At 35.0% G+C, this 8,568-nt stretch overlaps 1 protein-coding gene across 2 annotated transcripts in view; it reads left to right on the top strand.

Annotated features, from left to right (window-relative positions):
* The first annotated feature begins 992 nt into the window (after positions 1-992).
* The window catches only part of LOC110028448 (serine/threonine-protein kinase D6PK-like), a 16,920-nt gene continuing 9,344 nt past the window's right edge, over positions 993-8,568 (top strand). Inside the window, exons 1-2 of one of the 2 annotated variants that reach the window (XM_020730301.1) lie at positions 993-1,066; positions 1,167-1,426. The gene's annotated coding sequence lies outside the window, so the exon portion shown is untranslated. Of the gene's footprint in view, positions 1,427-8,568 lie in introns of both variants that reach the window. The other variant, XM_020730302.1, reaches the window with a different exon arrangement.

Raw genomic sequence — 8,568 nt, 5'->3', positions numbered from 1 at the left:
ACTGTTCCCAAATCTGGCCCTTGTGAACTACAAATGTCATCGTAGCTCAACACTATGTCCTACATTGCTTATATCTTGTGCATCTCCCGACTCTAGCCTCTGCGGCTTACAAATGTCATCACAATTCATCACTATGGACTGTATGGTTCACAGCTCGTGTAACTCCTGACTTCAGTATATGTGGCCTACAAATGTTATCACAGCTCATCACAAGGACCAACATGCCCAACTACGACCTACGTGGTTCACAACTCATATAACTAACAACACCAACCATAACGACCTATAAACATCATCACATTTCACCATTACGACTTAAATAACCGTCCTAGAGCCTATGTGGCCATCAACACTAGCATTTTCTTACTATGTCATATATAGTTAACAAACACTCATGAAGTAATCATCTGCAAGCCACAAGACCAACCACTATCATGACTTTCAAATATGACATATACGACAAGCTAGTGTACACTCACTATCTACAATATTCACGATAAACTATTGTCTCGATAGCAATCGACTAAGACCCTTGCAACTCACTATCATTGAAAACTACATTCATTACCATCAGACTATGACTATTATAGATGATGTACATCTAAAATGATTAACTCTGTAATTTCATCTTCCCTAATTCAAGAAAAAATGTTGGATATGTGTACTCACATTTCATAGTGAGTTATTTTAACTTCGCTAGAGCCCACTCCTATTTCTAGGATTTTCCGCATTAAAACTTGAGGTATCTTCTCTTTTTTACTTCTCATTAATTACTTGAGTTTACGTTAAATTTTCATGCAATGTCAAGACAATAATTGGTTACTCTATCTCCATAAACCTTCATCAAAATTATATTTCTAATATGATGCTAAAGCCTACGGTATCATCACATAATTTTTATGTATTTACAAATCTATTGTCTTAATTTTGCTTTTCACACCGATGGGATCAAAAATCGAAACCGATCATACAAACCCGTTCGTACCGGTCCCCGTTTATTTTTGGTTCCTAAACTGCAACGTACTATCGTCAGTCGTCACGTTGGCTTGCGATCGGCTCCAAAACGGTAACCATGGATCGATAACCTAACGATCTCTCCTATCTCTTTCTTAAATTAAAAAGCAGTTACCCGTATCTTCTCCCTCTTTCTCTCTCCTCATTTCCAGTTTTACCGCACACTGACACTGCTTCTCGTGATGAGAGTTACCCTCTGCCGCTCTGCGCCACTCCGTCTTCCTCTCCGCTCTCAATTCCGACCTAACTCTAAAAATAACAATGGCCCCGTCTCCAATGAAGCATTAAGTAGCATTACCTCGAAGAAGGTCCCTAGTCTTTCCACGGGATTGGAGATTCCAGGTTTTCGAGGTGCTCTTGTATTTCTATCTGTTTGCTGCGGTGGTGGCGGTGGTTTAATGCAGCTGATTTGGTATCGCTCTATTACTCTGCGTTCTTCGAGTTTGAGAATCCGTATTGATTTCTTGTTGATTGATGCATTTATCGTGTTTGTTGTTGCAATTTGCCTATTGTTGTGGTAACGTGAATGTTTTGGAAAAGTTGATTTATCGGCATTTTTTTTGTTCATGAATATTGTGAAGTAATAGTATTTTGTTGAATTTTATCTAATATGCGAGAGATTTGCTTCAGTTCATTGTCGCTAGTGGAAGGGAGATCCGTGCATCGTCTTCAGCCTTTATTTATTTATTTTTCTGATTTACAGTGTGGAGGAATATGCGCGTAAATGAGTCTAATGGAGCTCGAGCTTGAGCTGGACTAGGCAGTCTAGTTTAAACTTGAGTTCAAGTTCAATTCTACTGATTTCAGTGGGCTTGCCTTTTGATAAAAGAGACAAGAAAATGGAGAACGGAAGGGTTTCTGGCAATGAATCTATTGAAGAAAAAAAAAAATGAAATGCCAAACAGAGTCAACAATTTACCATATTTTCAACACTATTTTTATGCATTGTGCTATAAAAATGTGTTGTTGGTCTGCTGGATTCTCGTATATTGTGCTTCTTTTACATTTGAGATGCTACATAGGTCTTGGTGTTGACAATGTGTTGGACTTGCTTTTAGGCCACATAGATTTTATTGTTTGCCCACTGAATGTTTCTTTAGTTATGTTCAAATTTATTTCTTCTCTTTGTGAATGTGATACTGCTAAAACAACAGTTTGGCAAATGACTTATGTGATCTAGATTGTTCTCTGATCTCTAAAGGATGTGAATCATGTTTAAATTGTGTTATTTTATAAAGCATTTATCAGAGTGCTCGAGTTCAAAATGTTATGTTTTCTATTTCTTAGGGCAGAGGTTACAAGGTCAAGATTGGTCGATGACCTACTTTAACTAGATATTCATTAGCTATGAATTTGATATGCAATTGGCCTCATCAATGTTTTAAAATAGCAAATCCAGGAACTGAGGTATTTTACCTTAGCAAGGCATACGCCCCAGACAGATTGAGGGTTAAGGCTTACAATAGATAAAAAAAAAATCATAAAATTAAAAAATAACACATAAATATGACATGAAACTATCAATATTTTTATTTAATTTAGATTCATAAGAACATTAATCACAAATCTCAATAATTTGTTGATATCAAATGAAAGTTTGAAACGAGGTTTAAGATATTCATTTAAAATTTAAATACATCATGATGATTAAGATTCATGGCAGTCTCGTCTTTACTCTCATCATCTTCAAAAAAATCATTATTTATAATTACTTTGTTATTATCTTTTCATTTCATTGGCATATTCCAAATCTTCACTATTTATATTAATTAATATCATATATTTAAGATAAAATAATTAATTATACAGTTAATTAACTATATTTAAATTACCTTTTGATTGTTTTGAGCTATTATAGAAGATAATATAATATAATATAATATTATATAATAATGGGAGATTTACATGCATACTGCACAATTCTAATATATTTACAAATCTAACACCTAAAGTTCGATACATACTTATATAACATTTTAGTGTCATTATCATTTAAAAAAGTATGCATGCAATGGTGTATTTTACCTTCAAAAATTAATATTATTTCCAATTTGATGCTAATATTTGGGCGTTGTCTTAGTAATATTAAAGTTTTGGTGTTAAAGATGTAAATACATAAGAATTATGTGGTATGTTTGTAAATCCATTATATACTATATACATACATATATATATACATACATATATATATATATATACATTCATACACATAAAATAATTGGTCGCTCCCTCAAATGCCCCAAGTTGTACATTTCAGATAAATATTATATAAGCCTTATTAGTGGCATTGAGGCTCAAGCCTCAACAGTTTTTTAGCATTTTAATTCGAGATGCGCCTCAAGACGTATATCTCGGATGAATTTTTATACAATGAGCCTCATTCTTACTTATTTATAATTGTCCTTTTGCCATATTTTCAATCAATAAATACTTCAAATATTTTTCTATCATTTAGAAAAAATCTTAGGAGTATATGATTTTCACAAGATAACTAAGGTTGACATGTTGTCTTAAAATTTATCTGATCAAGCACAAATTTTGATGCATTCTTAAGCTTTACGACATCTTGAAATTAGAGGAACTTTTCAGAACCATTTGACGGGTGAGCTGTTCTTTGAATCTCTAGTGTTTATAATCAACATGAGTTGATGAAGAGTGGGATGAGAGAAGTTTGTAATTTTTAAGGTTCTGCTTGCTAGTTCCCAATGTTCATCATCTACCATCTTCGACACTCACTATCAATTTTCATTGACTTTTGCCATTAACATGGTTGATGTCATCACTGATCACTGTCAATGCTCGTCTCCAATTTTTTCTAGCACCCATCCGAGATTGTCGTTGCCGCTCGTCACCGACCTTCGTAAATGTCCATCATCGATTTTCGAGCACACCCATCACCAATCATCAATGCTCACCACCGAGGTAACTTCATCGGTCGTTGTTGTTGTCCACTACCATATATAATGCCTGCCATTGATGTCCACTGTTGATAGCCACTAAGACCACTGCCATGACCATCCCCACTAATGCTTGACCACTATCGACTTTCCTTGTCTGTTTCCATTGATCACCTATGATCTTTATTGTTGCTGATGTCGTGTTCATTGTTGACCAATGGCCATTATCAACTTCTACTAACACCTGTTCATTGGTTGTCAACCATTGCTGACAGTTGCTGATCTTCAATGATTATGACATGTTATTGATTGATAACAATTAATGATTGTTGTCCACTGGTGACTGTCAATCACCAACAATTTTTTATTGCAAACTAATATCAATGTTCTCATCAGCCACAACATGTGTTAGTAGAAGATCAGCAACATGTCATAATCATAGATTGTCGTCTGCTACCAACCCACTTATACATTCGTCCACAACATGTGTTAGTAGATTGATGCCCACTTCAACTGCTACCAACCCCCACCATGGTTTATCGCTGATGCTCATCGTTCTCATTTATTGTCGTCTGCTGATGACTGACGCCAACATTGCCCTTTGTAATCCATAATTTTCCGTCGTTGATCAATTCAAACACTGATTGCCTTTCATTGTTATATAATTATTGCTATAGTGATGTTACATCCTTGAAGAGTTGTAGAAGAATACTAGTTATATAAAAATACTAGCTGAAGTGTAATTGTATAACTACTTTATTTTGACCAAATGATGGGTATAATAACTCAATCTCACCATAAGAAGAGATAGCAAATTTATCACTAGGTTAAGTTTGGAAGAAAATTGAGTAATCTTAATTGCATTTTAAATTGTTATGTCTCGCTACATAGAATTTTAAAGCTATTTATAGGATTTACATCATGAAGAATCTTAAGGGCTATAAGAATGATAACAAAATTAAATTATATGAGCAAAAATTTAATAAAATACACTCACTTACATGAATTCTTTTTGCTTTTATTTTTAAACTTTCCACATTAAGAACCTTTATGTTGGAGTTACTTTAAACTCTCTCCAAATCATTTAGTAGAACTACATCAATATTCAAAACTACTTCAAAATTTTGAAGGAACCTACTTCAGGACCAAACCTCTCAAACTCCTTAAGGAGAAGCTCCTACATCATATTTCTACTTTCATGACCAATTCTAGCTTTCTCTAAATATCAATTTTATCTATGAGGAAGCTTACCCAAGAAATAGTGCATGATCTTAAGTAAGGTTGCTAAATTTCAATGCATGGTGTTGATAATTGGCTTCACATACATACCTTCATTTTCTTTCTTTTCACACGCATGTTTAATAAGAAATAAAGATAATATGATAATAGGCTTATATTATGACATTATTTTTTTAAAATTTAACTCTTGTAAGGCTATGCATTTATGAATATAATATTTTTATGTAATACATGCCAAAGAGGCCATCCATTTAGATATATTGATGTCTTTTGACCTTCATCATCTTCCTTCATTTTGAGATCCTTATGCTGCATCAATCCCCTTGCTAAGACTTTTTTTTTTCGAGGAGTTGAAAGCTTTGTACTATGCACACATGAAAGAAGATAGTCAATCTGTACGAAAAATTATTTCTTCCCTTGCAAATATGTAAGCTTGAAAATTTTTGCAGTTATGAAATGCCATTATAAAGTTCTTCTAAGCATTTGGGTCTTTGTGATGCATACGTTTTTTTTTTTTTGGCAGAGGTTGTAATTCTAGAGTAGGATGATTATAATACTTAGGAGATTATAGTTGTGGAGATGGAATGTTAAGGGATTTAGACGTATGCAGTCATCGATATGTAATGTTAAGGGAAATTTGTTCAATACACGGGGAATCTTCTTTTGAGAAAACATTTGATTTTTATAAGATTGCCAATTAAGTTTCAATTGATTGTGATTTTGTTTTCTATGAAGTTAATTTTATTATGTATGTTTGAAGTTGTATTATTCTTTGAAAGTCTTTTCTCACTCTCTTAATGGTAAGTTGTTTATAGTTGAAGAAAAGGAAAACCCTAGAAGAAATATTTGAATAAGGTTCAATGTACTATTATTAATAATGATTAGAGAGATGCATACAAATTTCATTACCAATCCTTCCAAAAGAAAAGTGATGGAATCACTTAGGGTTCATTTGGGACAACTTATTTGGTGCGGTGACGTTTTGAAAACGCAACTGGACTGTTTGGGTAAACTGCGTTTTGGCAGCTTATGCATTTTGAAAATGCTGAAAGCAGCGTTTTCACACCGCACCTATCTAGGTGCGGTGGCAGCTTTCTGGCAACGGTCTAACTGTTCTAAAAAAATAAAAATTTCTAATAGTCAACGTATCTAGCTTATCAACATATTATTTTTAATCAGTTTATCAGCCGATTATTTAATAAGTTGCAGCTGCCCCAAACTGACCCTTAAACATGGGACACCTTTTACAAGGATCAATATTATTAGAAGCTTTAAATCACCTTTTCTTTATTTGTACATTGTGTAATCAGATCCATGACTTTTAAAAGTTGTGAAAGAAGATCACAAGTAATGCAAGATTATTAGTTAAAAAAGTACCTGAATAATCACCTTGCCCTTACCGAAGGAGGGATGTTATTCTCAACCTCACTAGAAGAAGAGATAACAACTTTCTAATAAGCTAAGTTTTGACACAAAAGAAAGTAATCATGATTATATTTCAAAATATAATGCCTTACAACATAGTGTTCGATAGCTATTTGTAGGATTTACATTGTGAAGTATATTAAGAGTCATAAAATAATGGAAGATATTGAATTATATGACGTCTATAATTAAAAAAAATAATACTTAACTACATGAGCTTTTATATGTCTCTTCATCTTCTATTTGCACATTTAGAGTTCATGGTAGAGTTACTTCATTCTCGCTCCAAATCTTCAGTAGAAATTTATACCAAAGCCACTCCCATGTTTTCACGGAGAATCTAACCCAAGACTAAGGGTCTGTTTGGGGCAGCTGTAGCTTATTGAATAATCTGCTGATAAGCTAGGTGCGGTGGCTATTACAAATTTTTATTTTTTTGGAAAAGTCATACCGTTGCCAATAAGCTCCCACCGCACCTAGATAGACGCGGTGTGAAAATGCTGTTTTCTGCGTTTTGAAAACACATAAGCTGTCATAACGCAATTTACCCAAACATGCCAAGTGCGTTTTCAAAACGCCACCGCACCAAATAAGCTGCCCCAAACGGGCCCTAAATCGCTTAAATTCTTCTAGGAGAAGATTCTATATCATATATCAAGTATATTCATAGTCAGCCCTAGCTTTTACACCATCCCCCACCACAACCCCTCCCCCCCACCCACACACACACACACACAACGTACGCAAATACTTTCACTTTTTTTCATTTTTTTAAAATCTTTCTGCACAATTTCACTGAGTGGCTTGAAGGGTCATTCAGATTTAAGGAACTCAAACAAATTGGTGCCAAAAGTCCATTTAAATGTCTAGACCCCATAATTCCACAATAGTTGCCACTCTTTCATTTTCAGTTCAAATTTGCTCTTGATTAACTTGCATCAGCCTGTTGGCTATGGCCATCTGCGTTGTTCTTAGAAAACCACATTTGTAGGGTGGAGTAATCTCAAAATAAAGTCCTTCAGCTCCCATGTAGACACGCCAACTAATGCCATTGCAATACAATTATGTTGAGGTTTTCCCCTTATAGAAGTTACCACATTTTGAGGCGACCAAGTTCACGGACACTTGTATGGTGCCTCTCATTGCCAAGATGGAATTTCATTCTAGTTAATAAAGTTCTTTATAACATGGCAAACTTCACTCACTTGGCCACTTAGGCCAATAACCATTAACTTCTGTGACAATTTACTTTGCGTCCTTTTAGTGGTGCTTCTTATTTTGCCCTTTATAATGAATTCTATTGTTCAACAGTTTAGGAAGTTTTCTCATGGACTGTGGACTATAGTCGGTCCCTCCTTGAATATTTAAGGAGCCCTCTTCCCTCACCAATGCCATTTTGTGATATCACATTTGATGAGGTTAAAGCTATCAGATAAAAGTCTTATTGTAATAGTCCTGTTCTAGAATTTGAAAAGTGGCCTCCCCGAGAGGAAATGAAGGGGGACAACAAGATGAGGCGAGGAATCAGAACTGAAGTGGGGGAAGAAGAAACAAGGAGACATAAACTGAACAGTGTGGGAGATGAAACATGGGAATCAGAAGCCAACACGACGAGTTCGTCTATAAAATGATGAGGCCAAGGCAAGATTCACTTAATTGGGAGTTGAGCGGTGTGCGAAGGAGAGGATGACGACGCGAGAGACGTCCTAGTCGAAAACGAAGAGGACTAAGGAAGTATTGGCGTCGGTGACAAGAAGAGATCGAATGAGTCGAAGAAGAGGACCATGCAGAGGAGCTCTTGTGTGATTCAGTGCACAGAGAAGCAACTCTCTTGAGCGCTGCTGCCATACGAAGGAGGAGGTCATGCCTCTATCGCATGCCATACGAAGGAAGGAAGCGAAGTCCGCGAGGGTCAGGGCTTGCCCGTGAGGCTTTAATGGTGAGTAAAATTTAATTAAAATATTTAATAAGAATTTTATAATAATAATATTTA

The sequence above is a fragment of the Phalaenopsis equestris genome, unplaced genomic scaffold (assembly GCF_001263595.1).
Source record: "Phalaenopsis equestris unplaced genomic scaffold, ASM126359v1 Scaffold000511, whole genome shotgun sequence".
NCBI classification, from domain to species: Eukaryota; Viridiplantae; Streptophyta; class Magnoliopsida; order Asparagales; family Orchidaceae; genus Phalaenopsis; species Phalaenopsis equestris.
This window is presented reverse-complemented; position numbering and strand designations above follow the sequence as displayed.